Source organism: Triturus cristatus, chromosome 3_2 (assembly GCF_964204655.1).
Source record: "Triturus cristatus chromosome 3_2, aTriCri1.1, whole genome shotgun sequence".
NCBI classification, from domain to species: Eukaryota; Metazoa; Chordata; class Amphibia; order Caudata; family Salamandridae; genus Triturus; species Triturus cristatus.
Window position 1 is genome coordinate 1,136,890,893 of NC_140584.1, and position 14,985 is coordinate 1,136,905,877.

The window sequence follows — 14,985 nt, forward strand, 5'->3', positions numbered from 1 at the left end:
TGACACTCCACACACAAGCCAGCTCAAGCTTCTGTGAGGTCATCAGACATTCTAACACTCCTACTGGCTGAGCAGCAGGAAAGACACAGCTAGAGAAAGGAAAAGCACAAGTCAATTATAACATTGTCCTTACTCACTGTCTTTCTTTTACTTTCCAAGATTTTTATCACTGTATGCAAAATGATGTTATGTTGATCACAGGTTTCAGCAAAACTTAATATGTCATCCTGAAAGGCCTGCACTCCTCTCAATCCCTGAAATAAACTCTCAATTAATTTTTGAAACACACTGGCCGCTGAGGCCAGCCCGAACGTCAATCTTAAAAATCTGTAAAGACCAAACGGAGTGATAAAGGCAGTGAGATCTTTAGAGGTGTCATCAAGAACCACCTGGTGGTAGGCGGATTTAAGGTCAATTACTCGAAAATATTTGCTCCATTAACTGCTGTCAACAACTCCTGTATTTTGGGCAAAGGGTAAGTATCCACCACAATGTTTTTGTTCAAAGATCTAAGGTCTACACATAACCTCAAATCGTGATTTTTCTTAAGAGCGATAACTATGGCAGAAACCCACTCTAAACTATCAGTGGACTCAATTATGCCTTCAGAACATAAAGCGTTCAAATGAGATTTTAATTTCTGGCACACACCTAGAGGAACCATACGCACGTTGTGCTGGATAGGCACAGCTCCTTTATTAAGTTTGATTTTGTGTATGAAACCTTTAACCTGACAGACTTTATTCTAAAAACAATTTGGTGCTTAGCTAGAATAGCATCCACAGAAGACTTAATACCAGTCACACTTTTGATTCCAATGTCCCTAAATTGAATAGGACACTTTGTGCCGGACATAAAATGACACCCAACTTCCCCAAGTCTTACCAACCTACTATATTTTTACCATCAATTGCAAAATAAGTCTTTGGTAACAACTTAGCGTTCTTTAAACTCAAAAGTGTCCTCAAAGAATCCCAGCATATGAATATCAAAATTACCAAATGCCTTAGGATTAACATCAGTTTCCCTAAATTTAACATCTACCCATTTCTCCTTAAATAAAACATCAGACAAAATTGTGATGGGCGAGCCTGAATCAGCCATAGCTTCGAGGGCCATATTGCCAAAATGAACAATGCCCAAAGGTGCTTTAAAAGGAAGAGCAAGATTATTGGCAGTGTGATCAAATGAAGAATCATAGACAGTAAGAAGTAGGTTCTGTAAAACATCAGATATGTTATTCACAGTAGTATTCAAAACCTTTAATGGTGCTCTGCACACACTCTGAAAGTGGCCATACTTGCCACACTTGACGCATTTCTTCCTTAAAGCTGGACAATTAGCCAAATTAAATTTAGAGCCACATCTATAACAACTAGGTTTAGTATCTTTGGCTAATCCTGTCTTGACCGTACTCTTAACAGGAGACTGTATAGAACAAACAGGAGAGACAGCAATTTTACTTTCTTCAGATGTGATGACTTTTGTAGACTGAATGGATCTTTCAACAGCTTTCGCTAAATCCAACACCTCAGCTAATGTGGGATTATGACAGGCAAGAAGCCTCTCTTGCACTTTTTTGGATGCACAAATAAAAACGAACTGATGGGGCATAATTACATAAAACATCATTTTCTCATGTCATAGTCTTTAAGCCATTTCAGTGCATTTCTGTGTGTTTCGTTTCTGGAGCTACTTGTTTTCAAGTCAATGTGGCTGGGTATGGAGATTTAGCTCTGATTGTGCTGTTGTCCGGTGATGTGTATTTGGCTAACCTGTCCATGCTCCAATTCTGGCCATTGTCCATTAGAGCTACACTATGTTTGATTTCAACAATACGCATTGGTATAAAGAACTAGGAGACACTGTCATTTCTACCCGCAGTGTTCTATATATATCCTCAGTCCCCCACGGCCTAATTAATTAGTTAGGAGCCATGCTTGTGTGTATACACAAGCGTGGCATATCATATGCTGCGCTCGAGTGCTGTGAGCATTTTCCCTGTTTCAGTGTTATTGTTTAAAGTAGCGACGAGTGTGACAGGTGTTTCACGCTCATGTTTATTTCATATGATGCTCTTGTGGTTGGAGGGACCGTCTGTGTGTGCGGCATCTTTCAAACCCTTGGGCAACGTATATATACAAGATGTTGTAACAGTTTGCCATTTCTTATCTGGCCGTGCAACCATGAACTTGGTTTGGAATAAACTTGGATAATTTGCTTACCTGAGAGTTTCTTCGTATGACAGGAGTCTCCGAGTTCGTACACTGAGGACGATTGGGCACGTATCTATGTGTTTTTCAGGATCTACGGCCGTTACTCATTGGAGTTCAACCATTTGTGTATTTTTGGAGTTTGTCCATAGGTGCAACTTCTCATGGATACACCTCTTTTTTCTCTTTTGCAATATTATTGGCTGTGAACAGGTTTTACTCTGTATTCATTGGATACATAACTATATGCAGTTTCACATGTATTGTCCATATTCCTGCATCTTCGCTCAGATTTGTGGGAGGTTTGCAGTATCGTCATGGGTGGTTCTACCCGCTATTGTCATTGGTGGCTCTATATAAACAAACAGAGGAACCCTTGGTAACCCAAAGGACTGGGGTTCGTACATGAGACTTTATGTAACGTTGTCCTCTGGGAGGAGTTAAAGATCACTCCCTCAGCGCACATTCATCCAATACAAAACATTCACTCTGGTCCACTCTAAGGGACCACTCACAATAAGTTGCGTATTGGCACAATAACTCGTCGTAGATGGATTGATAGCTGAAGTTTATTAAAAAATATAGTATATTTAATCAAAAGACAATTTATTAAAAAGACCTTTTGATCAGAAAAGATCACAATAAAACATTTGTATTACGTTCAATATTTAAAACCAATTTATCATCAACATACCACAATCTGTACACAAGAGTTTTTTATATAAAACAACAATAGACAATAACATTTGACATTGATTGCCACAATCAAGACAGAAAGTTAGACCAACTCAGTTGTGTATTTTTATAAGTCATCAATGTCTACAATAATTTTATATACAAACACATTTGTGGCTATTTTGAGAGCGTCGACGCATTTCGAAGGACTAATCAAATAATGCCTTCTTTTTCAAGACTTTAATTTTTTCAACTACGTTCTTTAAAATCTATAAACATAAACAAATATATATTTTTTCAAAATAAAATATAATACAATAATATCATTCCAATCTACAATGTATCAGTGTTTACCATATCATATCCTCAATCAGCTAACACCTTACATGTACCTACACCTACAACTAATAGGAGTGTTTCTTGTGCCAATACACCAACTCCCATTATCTCAAATCATTTGGGTACTCAATTGTACTGCCTCGACCTTACATCATTCATACAAGTACTAGGATAATTCCCTCATCTAGGTCATCACCTGCACACTCCTGCGCCATTTGTTTGCCTCACTCCCTCTAGAAAATCTAATGAGTGATCTATAAAAACTAAAAAAATGACTTACTTAGAGCGAGGGAACAAGATTGCAATGGTATCTCCAGTGCTGTGGGTTCCGACTCTTCTGTTTTCTATCTGGGGACACTCCACTAAAGAAACAATTTACACAAGAATTTGTTAATATGGTATTAAATCTGTGTGTGGACTTCCAGTTATTTTCACTTCTATTTATGTTCCATAATACATCTCTAATGGGGTCTTCTCCTCATGTCTTACCTCACAGTTATTGTAGTGTATGACACCAGCGTCCGTTTATGTCTACCTTATTTGTAGAGAAAGGGTTCCAGTATTCCTATAGGTTTATTTCATCTCTGTATAATATACATTCCTTTATCTGTTTTCTTTGTCTCCACTGTTCGTCTAGCGAACCCACACTGCTTAATAATTCCACTTCGATTTGTAATGTGCAATGTTCAGGCTCTGGAATAATAGATACATTTATTTAGAATATGATTCCTACAGCAGTTATCCAAATAGTCAAATTCAGACCTCCTCTCGGTTCTTCCTACATATTGGCAACGCCTAGATATCCCCATTCTTGACCTTTTACTCCTATATCCCCTTATCACTTTCACTATGAGGGGGAAAGAAATTAAACAACTATTGTGTGGCAAGTATTAGGCACGTACCCCTCCATCACGTCTAGTTAGATTAAAAATGTTTTGCCTCTTCACAAATACAAGGAGAATTAGGCAAGTTTTTTTGTGGCAAAATCTATTAAACATTTCTCCATCTCCATTTGTCACTTTGAATGATAAATCCCAAATTTAATTAACAATTGATTCAACCCGTTTGGGTCATGATACCGCCCGTACTCCGCTGGCTCGGCAGGTCCTCCGTACCATTTTCAATATTAATCCTGTGCACTACTTGATATAGTGATACAGGCAAAGGTTCCCTATTTTGAATATTATATTGTTACGACTTTTCTCCTTATGTCTAGTTGACATGAAAAGTTGGGGACACGTTTTCGAGTCGCACGCTTACCTGTAATGTCGTGACACTGACGCGATACGCACAGGCGTACGCATCAGGTCACGTGATGCCAGTTAGATAAATAAATCGTCACGCACGCACGTAGGTCAGAACGGCCACGGCGGCGGACCAAACAACTAAGCATCGGTGTCCCCGAGTCTTTCTGCCCCCGTAGGCCCACGGCGACAAAAGCCCTGCTCGCGCACACAACATAACAAGTGGCGACGAGGGTGGGCGTGCCCTCGTGTTTCCAGCTCCCGTGGGTGTGGCGGCCGTAGAGCGAGCTCCGCTTTCGGCGCTCGTGCCCCCGCTTTGATTCGCTGGGGTGTGACGGCCCCTGCTGCGGCGTGAGGAGGTGGAGTCGCTCAGTCTTATCTTGGGCAGGAGCGAGCGGTTCTTCGAGCCTCGCTGGAGTGTCCCCAGCGCGCCGCAGCCCACGTGGTTGAGGCCTCCCTGGAGTGGCCGGAAGCGCTGTCTCGCGCTGGCTCAAAACGGTGCAGCCTTGCAGCCTCTCATCGCGTGAGTAGTGTGCCTGGCCCCCATGTAAGCCTGGAGGGGAGCTGCCTGAGTGGGAGTCAGGAGGGGTACTGGATGTGAATTGCCCAAGGCCCCCACAACACTGAACAGCCCAGGGAACAAGAGGGGAAGTCCCAACTCGGACAGGCAAGAGGCAAGAGGTCTCCATCTGCCACGTGGGAGAAAGCAGAGATACTGAAAGCAAGCACACCCTGGTGCAGAGATAGGTCTCGCCTAGAGCAGGCAGCTCGCGCGCAACATGGCTAACATTCCACCAATTGAGCCGTTCTCAGTAGAGGGGTCCCCTTCAGCAGTGGCAGCCCGATGGAGAGACTGGGAAGATAGAGTACGCATCTTCTTTGAAGCTACGAAGGTCCAGAGAGACCAAAAACGCGCGATGATAATCCATCTCGGAGGGAAGGAAATCCACAACATAGTCAAGACGCTTGCGGAAAACACCCCCAAAACTCACACGACACTGATAGCGGCGCTAAAAAAACACTTCGAACCAATGGCGAATCGTGATTATGAGAGATTCATATTCCGCCAAGCGTGCCAGCTTCCCGAGGAGTCGCTAGACAAGTTCCATGCCCGCCTGAAAAACCTAGCAGCCACCTGTGGGTTCCGTGACGAGACGGAGGAAATAAGAGGCCAGATAATACAGGGGTGCGCATCAGTCAAGCTGAGAGAGAGAATATTGGAGGAATCCGGTAAACCCCTAGCGGAAATCTTGACAATGGGTCGGACAAAAGAACTGTCGAAAGCACGTGCTGCGCACATGGAAGCCGCACTGCAGGCACCTGTAAAGGTGGAGCCAGTCAACGCAGTCGCAGTCAGACCAAAACAGAGGTGGCCCAAAAGGGGAGCAGGTTCGGCCGCTCAAGAACAACCCAAGTCATGCGGATGCTGTGGAGGGTCAACACATGCCACGGCAGAGTGTCCCGCACGAGGAAGGACGTGTCTGGGGTGTGGCCGCTTCAACCACTTCGAGAAGGTGTGCCGCTCGAAGAGATTCCGCAAACCCCGCCAAACTGTGAACGCCGTGGAGGAAGGAGACCTGGTAGCCAGCGACATGGATGACGATGGCGAAGAAGAGAACGTGATACACCGGATACACATGATAGGCACAGCAACACGCAGGACAAGACGCCTTCCCCAGTGCAACATCCGGGTAGGGTCGCAAGAGATCACCACTGTAGTAGACACAGGGGCTAGCATTAACATCATGGCCGCTGCGCTGCACAGCTCCATGCACCCGAAGCCCGCGCTACAACCGTCAACGATAATGGTATTCGCGTATGGACAGGAGGAACCGTTGAAAGTGTGCGGCAAGTTCAAGACCACGATATCTCACGGGACACGGTCAGTCACGTCAAACATATATGTCACCGAAGACGGACAAGGCATGCTCCTAGGCTGAAAAAACGCGGAAGACCTTGGGGTAGTGACCTTCGCGTTTGGGGTGCACCAAGAGTCGATGCACCACCTCCTAGAAGAATTTGAAGAAGTGTTCCAGGGGATAGGCAAGTTCCGCTGCAAAGAGATCCACTTACATATAGATCACACCGTCCAGCCAATAGCACTACGACATCGCCGCATTGCGTTCCATCTCAGACCATTGGTGGAGGCTGAATTGAAGAAGCTTGAAGCGGCTGGAATCATCGAGAAGGTATCCGGGCCGACCCCGTGGGTATCTCCCATAGTCGTGGCAAGGAAACCCAAACAGCCAGGCGCAGTCCGAATATGCGTCGATATGCGACTCCCCAACGTTGCCATCAAAAGGGAGCGCCATATCACTCCCACCATCGACGACCTAATCGGGGAGATGGCGGGTGCCCGGTGGTTCTCGAAGTTGGATCTCCGACCACGTTCTCGACACACGTGGGGTTAAGGCGGTACACCCGATTGAGTTTTGGAGTGTCGAGCGCCGCCGAGGTGTTCCAAAACGTGATCCAGGAGCTCATCGCTGGGATCCCCGGGGCTATCAATGTCAGCGACGACATTATGGTACACGCCACGACGATTGCGGAACACAATGAGCGGTTGGTACAGGTGCTACGACGGATAAGAGACACAGGTCTCACACTACATCGTGAAAAGTGCGAATTCCTGTGCAACAAAATCCAATTCTTTGGGTACACTTTCTCTGCGGACGGAGTAAACCCCGATCCGGACAAGGTAAAGGACATTAAAGAAGCGGCTGCCCCCACAAACATCACGGAAGTAAGAAGCTTTCTAGGAATGGTCAACTACTGCGGTAGATTCATCAAAGATCTGGCCAACCTAATAGCGCCCATGAGAGAACTGACAAGAGAGTCCACCCCCTGGACATGGAGCAGCGAGCATGCCCGAGCATTTGAGGCGATCAAAAATGCACTTTCAGAAGCGACGACCCTTGCATTCTTTGACCCAGCCAAGCTCACACTAATTGCCGTGGATGCCGGTCTAGTGGGACTGGGCGCTGTTCTGCTGCAGAGGAAGACGAGCGTAGAGGAATGGGCTCCAGTAGCTTTCGCCAGCAGGTCACTCACCGAGACTGAGCAAAGATATTCCCAGATAGAGAAAGAGGCAATAGCCATCCACTGGGGCTGTCACCATTTCCACTTGTATGTGTATGGCAAACCGTTCGTTGTGGTAACCGACCACAAGCCCCTGGTAGCCCTGTTCTCGGGCACATCCACGAAACCACCACCGAGAATAGAGAAGTGGATGCTTCAGTTGCAAAATTACAACTGCAAGATAGAGTACCAGCCGGGAGCACGGAATCCCGCGGACTACCTCTCTCGTCACCCTCGCAAGGCAACCCCGCAAGAGATGGCCGAAGCGGCGGTAAGGGAGGAGTATGTACGATGTGTAACCGCTCGGTGATGTCCCAGACCGGTATCCATGGCCAGCCTGTCGCAAGCCACCAGTGAAGATGAATGCCTGCAGAAAGCCAGGCTTGCGGTCCAAAACAACAACTGGAACAGAGCCAGAGAGGAGTGGAAGAGCCTGACGCCCAGAGCGAGACAGATAATGGACAGCCTATACAACGTCAGAGAAGAACTGACCGAAGACGGCACAGGGTGTTTACTGAGAGGACACCGACTAGTCATCCCGACGTCGCTAACCCAGAGAATGGTGGATCTGGCTCACGTTGGCCATCAAGGCATGGTGAAAACCAAGTCGAGGCTCCGCACTAAAGTGTGGTTCCCTCTCATGGACGAACTGGTAGAAGTCACAGTTCGGGCGTGCCGTGCCTGCCAGGTTACTGGGGAAGCACCCCGGCCAGCTCCCATTGTAATGGAACCTCGACCCAGAAGACGTGGTCCAAGATAAGTGTGGACTTTGGCAGCCTGCCGGACGGAAGGCATACATTAGTCGCCATTGATGACCACTCAAAGTATCCCGAAGTGGAAATACTAGCAGCCTTGAGTGCAAGTGAGGTGATCCCGAAAATGGAGAAAATAATGGCAACCCATGGATTGGTGAGGGAAATCAGAACGGACAATGGGTCCCCGTTTCAGAGTCAGGAATTCGCCGCCTATCTGCAAGCATTGGGCATTCATCATCGGCGAATCACGCCCCGCTGGCCTCAAGCAAATGGAGAAGCCGAACGTTTCATGACCACTCTCAATAAAGTAGTACGAATCGCTCATGAGAAAAGCCAGTCGGTAGAGCTCCCGATTTTTACCTACCTCCGAAGCTATCGCCAGACGCCGCACTCCACCACAGGAACTGCCCCGGCCCATTTGCTGATGGGACGGGTAATAACAGACACAATACCACATCATCCAGAGTGGAGGCCTGAGGCCCCTGACGACAGTGCTATTGATACGCGGCGCCGCGGAGCCTATGCACAGATCGACACCCGACGACGGGCGGTTGCACCGGGCATGGCACCAGGTGACCTGGTACTCATCAAAAATCGGATGCCCGGCAGTAAGTTCCGGTTGAGCTTTGAGCCAGAACCGTGGACTGTGGAAGAAGTCAGGGGCACCTGTGTGACCGCCAGGCGAAGAGGGGAAAAGATAACTAGGAATGTTTCATACTTCAAAAAGATTCCCATGCCTGTCGGACTGGGAGATAGACGTCAAGGCGCGCCCCAAGGGGCACCCGCAAAGAGTGGAGAGGTTCCTGGAACAAGCCGAATCTATGGACACTGCAAGTGGAGGAACGGACTCCCAGATTCGGGGTACTGACTCACCGCAGCCTGTCCAACAGCCAGAGGCGTCACCGCCAGGGGAATCAGAGGTGCCAGATGTCGGAGGTGGTGATGTCAACGGTGACTCTGTAAGTAGGGGCTCGGGTGCCTTGCCGAACAGTGGGGAACCGCGATACAATCTGAGGCCGCACCCCGAGCCTTCACGTCGCCTTAAGGACTACGTCAAGTAAGACTGTTTTGATTTAAATTGGTCTGTTCGTGCACATGTTGAAGTTAGGCCTACAGTAAGAGGGGTAGTCGTGCCAGGTCCAAGAAGTGACAATATGTTCTGATGTTGTGTTAGGTTTTTGTGTGTTGGGGAGGAATGTAATGTCGTGACACTGACACGATACGCACAGGCGTACGCATCAGGTCACGTGACGCCAGTTAGATAAATAAATCGTCATGCACGCACGTAGGTCAGAACGGCCACGGCGGCGGACCAAACAACTAAGCACCGGTGTCCCCGAGTCTTTCTGCCCCCGTAGGCCCGCGGCGACAAAAGCCCTGCTCGCGCACACAACATAACACTTACCTATTTGTTTGAAAACCGAAAACCGGCACCGTCTTTCTACATCCGTCCCGGTCTCTCCTATTCATCTCTTTGTTCCTTGTCAGTCTTCTATTTTTATTACTCCATTACAGCGTGCTACGTGAAACGTCAATGCGTGCTGGGTTCCCACCCTCGGATGTACGTCACCGAGTGATTAGTATTATGCCACGCCGAGAATTTGCATTGTTCCTTTTCTCTTTCTCTTAAACTCCATTTTGTAAACACAACAGAAACTTTATTGAGATTTTTCATTCAATTACATACATCTAGGTGCCAATTACGATCCGGTAAAAAAAATTCCCGTACGACTCGTATCCGGTCTTTTTACCGTACGAATCGTACAAGTGCCGTACAAACTGGCAATCACGATTCGCATGGGAAAAAGACCATACGAATCGCATTGGGAATAATTCCCCACACGTCCTCGGGTCGGAAAAAGTGTCCGACACGTCCTCGGACGATTTACCGTACAAACGTGAAAAGCGAAGTCCGACCGGGGAATCACGATCCGTCCCCGGCGTCCGAATGTACAACCGTATGGTTAAAAGACCGTCCGCACCGAACTCCTATAACAACCATGGAGACGTCCAAACAGGTGCCCGGTACGTGCCGTACCCCCCCCCAGCCCCCGCATGTATGCGCCTTACCCCCCCAGCCCCCGCATGTACGCGTCGAACCCCCCCCAGCCCCCGCATGTACGCGTCGAACCCCCCGTGTATGTACACCCGAGTACGTGTCGAACTGTACGTGTCGAACCCCCCCGCGTAGCGCTGGGGGTACGCACCGTACATACACGGGTGGGGGTACGACTCGAACGTACTCGGGTGTACATACACGGGGGGTTCGACACGTACAGTTCGACACGTACTCGGGTGTACATACACGGGGGGGTTCGACACGTACACGGGTGTACATACACGGGGGGTTCGACACGTACAGTTCGACACGTACTCGGGTGTACATACACGGGGGGGTTCGACGCGTACATGCGGGGGCTGGGGGGGGTACGGCGCGTACATGCGGGGGCTGGGGGGGGGTACGGCGCTTACCGGGCCACCTACTCTGGTCGTTTCGCGCCGTACTTCGCATTTCCGGCACTTTTTGGGTGCCGTAAAAATATTGCCGTCCGGACTGCTGTCGGTTCGAATCGTACTTCCTGGGTCGTGAAACGCTGCCTGGAAGCGTCCCGACGTCACGTCGCAGCATTCCCGGATCACATTCGTATGCATATTTTCGTCGGTCGGTGTTTTTTACGATTCGTTCGGAAATGGTGTTTCCGTGCGAATCGTAATTCCATGTTTGTAATGTTTTACAATCGGGTACGAGTCGGACGGAGAATACGCTCCGACCGACGGTTCGTACCCGGTTTTTACCGGATCGTAAACGGCACCCTAGTGTATCCATCCATCTCTTTTATTGTCCCTATTTATTTTTAGATAGAATATTTTCTCTAATTATCCTGTTTTTTTCCTAATCATCAGAAACAAACTATGGTCACATATGCAATATTTTATTTGTTTACCTACCCGATTATGACTATTTATAATTTAATCATTTAGTAATCTATAATCTATAATCTATTTGTTTGTAGATAATATTTTGTTAGTTAGGACCTCTACTGTTCCAGTCAGCATAGATTAGTGGCTCTACCCTATGGATGATGTTTACGGAAGCTCCGTGGGCGTGTCTGTAAATGTCGGCGCGAAACTGAATCTTGTGCGTGTCTTTTCTGTTCTGTGATGCGCACACAATTATACTGCACATTTGTTCCGGTCTCTTTACTGGCACCCTGAAAAGGAGCATAGCTGGTTGTTTCTCTCTTGTTGCCGACGTTCTGAAAGGAGCATAGCATTTTGTATGGTATGTGTTTTTGCATATATTGTGTGGTACAAGTTGGATTTTATCGGTGACACCCACACCTTCTGAGTAAGACCTCTCTCATGTATGTCATTTATTCTTTGTACTGTGTTTACTGCTTCATATGGGACGACTGTGACTACTTTTATTATTTGTTTTAGGGTAATTTTCTAGGGAATGTGTTTTAGTCATTATTAGTACTATGTCTGGTATTGTTCCACCTCCTTCCTTTCCCACAACTCCGGGAGATCCACCCATGGACTGGGAAACATGGGAGGCAGAATTTTTGGAATATGCGAAAGTTTCAGAGCGGTAGCATTGTGAACCTGAGTCAGAAATTGTCTACTCTTTAGTAAAACATTGCCTAGGAGGAATTGGTCTAAAAGAATTTAAGAACTTACCTGTTTTGGTAAATCCTGGCAATATTAACCGTTATCAATATGCTTCTAAACAATTATCATTACGGTATGGTAAAAAGACTAAAGTGGTCATGGAACGATTTATATTTTACTCTAAGAAAGAGAAGTCAGATGTGCTGTGGTGGCTCTCTGAGAGTGCGTGCGGGGCGGTGGGGCGGGGTGGAGGAGGGGCAGGGTGGGGGGTAGTCAACTCCGGCATACGGCCAACAGGAGTTAAGTAAATACATAAATAAATAAATAAAACAATTTACATTGCGTGCGCTGCATCCCCGAGTTGGCGTTGCAGCGCGCACAATGTAAATTGTTTTATTTATTTATTTATTTACTTAACTCCTGTCGGCCGTATGAATGAGTTTACTACCACCCACCGTACCCCTCCGCTACCCTGCCCCACCACCCTGAGGCACACCCTCGGCGAGCCGCCACTGCAGATGTGTCTATTGAAAGTTATGTGTCTATGCTCAGATCATTAGCAGTGACTTGTGATTTTGAACATATCACAAATGAGTAGGTTTTAAGTGATCAAATTCTTATGCGAACTAATAATAAGAAGGTACGAGATAGATTGCAGAATACATCTGAATTGACTCTCAATGCTGCCATTTTGATAGCTAAGGCCATTGAGCACTCCGAAAAATGTGGGCAAGAGATTAGGGGTAATTAGAAAACTGAAGTGCATATAATAGCGAAGTATGCAGATAAGCCAAAGAAACTCACGGCTCAGAAAAATGAGATTGTTCAGAGGCCGTATTTGAGGACAAATTGGCAAAAAAACTGAAGAAAAAAAATATATAGCATTGTGTTTTAGGTGTGGTAGTAGTTTCCATTTAGGAAATTCTCAAGTGTGTTCTGCTATAGATAAGGTGTGCTCCAGATGTAACAAAAGAGGGCATTTGGCCAAAGTCTGTAGATCAGCTCCTAGGAGAGTGAATGTGATACAAAACTATGAGGAATATAGCACTATGGGAAGATGGTGAACAGGACACCGGATCACTGATAGAATATCTACGCCCAAAATATCCCCATACACATATATCGAGACATAAATATCGATGTCAAAAATATCAACATCCTATATTTATAATTGTAAGTATAAAAATATCCCCCAAAAATATTGTTGGAAAAATTATCGATGTACAAAATATCGATTTTTTTACATAAGTAAAAAATAATGTTAAATATATTAAATAATAAAATTAACTTTAAAAACAATATTTATTTAACCGGTGTTTGAATGACGTTACTGCGAAACCATTGACCATGTTGTTGATTTGTTTATTTTTGCAAATAAAAAGAAATTTTAATAAAAACAATATTTAGATTTAATATACATTTTAACAAATATAAGACATAAATTTAATTTAAAAAAATGCAAACATACATTTATAAAATGTAATATATATATATTTACTTTAAAACAAATAATAAACTAGTAATTTTAATTTATTTTAAAATATTATAAATATCTAAAAATGTACAAATAAATATGTATACACAGGTCATCCTGCCTAGTGGTAACTTCATACTGAATACATTTGGTAAGAAAGGAGCCAAGATAAATTATTTTGTCCTGATGAATCTCGTGGATCCTTTGGACCATATAGGCAGAAACATGTCGACAAATTAAGCTACTACAGTGATAGGTAATAATTCCCCTCCTTTCACCGTTTCTGTTATTTTAATACCATATAATTGCCTTTCTGAATAAATTATAATTTGGCAATTACATTGGTTTTTAGATCTTTAGTCACATTTCACGGACCCCCACTTAGCTTTAGAAGTGCCTCCCTGTCTCCAGGTGAAGACCCGCTCTCTATCAAACCTAGTTTTTTGAGAGCGAGAACTGCCGATGATGAAGCACGACACCTGGTGGTGTGTGAGGACAGTCCTTCATCTTTTGTGAGATGCCAGCGCCCACAAAGTAGTTTTTGTCACATTTAGTTTTGGTCACTTTTTACTCGAGAGCAGCTTCTTTTTGTGTATTTATTATAGGTTGGAGGCCAGCTTGCTCCGAGCACCCGCGCCTCTAGTTCCCTCCCCTATGAGTTTCTAGGGATAGAGTGTTGCACTCTAACTCTATGCTCACATAAATATAGGTTTAGGAAACGTGAAGTTGAGTATTTGGACTACTGCATTAGTGGAGGTGGAATTAAACCGAAGAGGAATCAAGTAGAAATTATTAGCAACGCTTCTATTCCTCACTCCAAAGAGCAATTGGTGGCTTTTCTGGAGTTTGCTGAGTTCTATGCAAAATTTATTCCCAACTATGTAGCCATAGTGGACCCTTTTAGATGTCTACTAAAGAAGAATGCAGAATTTGAGCGGTCCAATAACGTGTACAATGCATTTGCTCCTGTGAAGGGCTTGGTTGTGAATGCTCCTGGTCTCAAACTTTTCGTGGTTTGGAATATTGCATTGTCATGGTGGATGCCAGCAATTGTGGTTTGGGTGGAGTTTTAATGCAGCAAGAACATGGAAGGGAATGGATTGTGGCGTGTGCATCATGAGCTTTGCCTGAGGCAGAGAAGAACTATTTGGTAATTGAGATAGAGTTATTAGCTTGTGTCTAGGGGCTGAACATTTTAAACCTTTTTTATGGGTTACTAAGTTCACTATCACAACTGATCAGAAGCGTGGGTGTGGCCTAGAGCATGGCTGGGTAGGACGTGTTCCTGCAGAGCTCTCGGTCGGAGCTGAAATCCTGTAGTTAATCCTGCCAGAACACAATCAAGCAACAGGCGAGACCCACCGACGAACTAACCTGGAGGGGATTTTGTGGATAAAGGACACCTCTGAGGGTGCGAACGGCATGGCAGAGAGGCGACAAGCTGAAAGTAACATGCCGGCACCCAAGATGGCGGATCTGCGGCCCTGACGGCTCACTGTGATGAATTGGCCTCAGATGATCAGAGGGCCATTGTCTGCGACTGGACTATGCTCTGTTCCACTTCACCCCCCCGCCGCATGGGTGGATCGCAGACC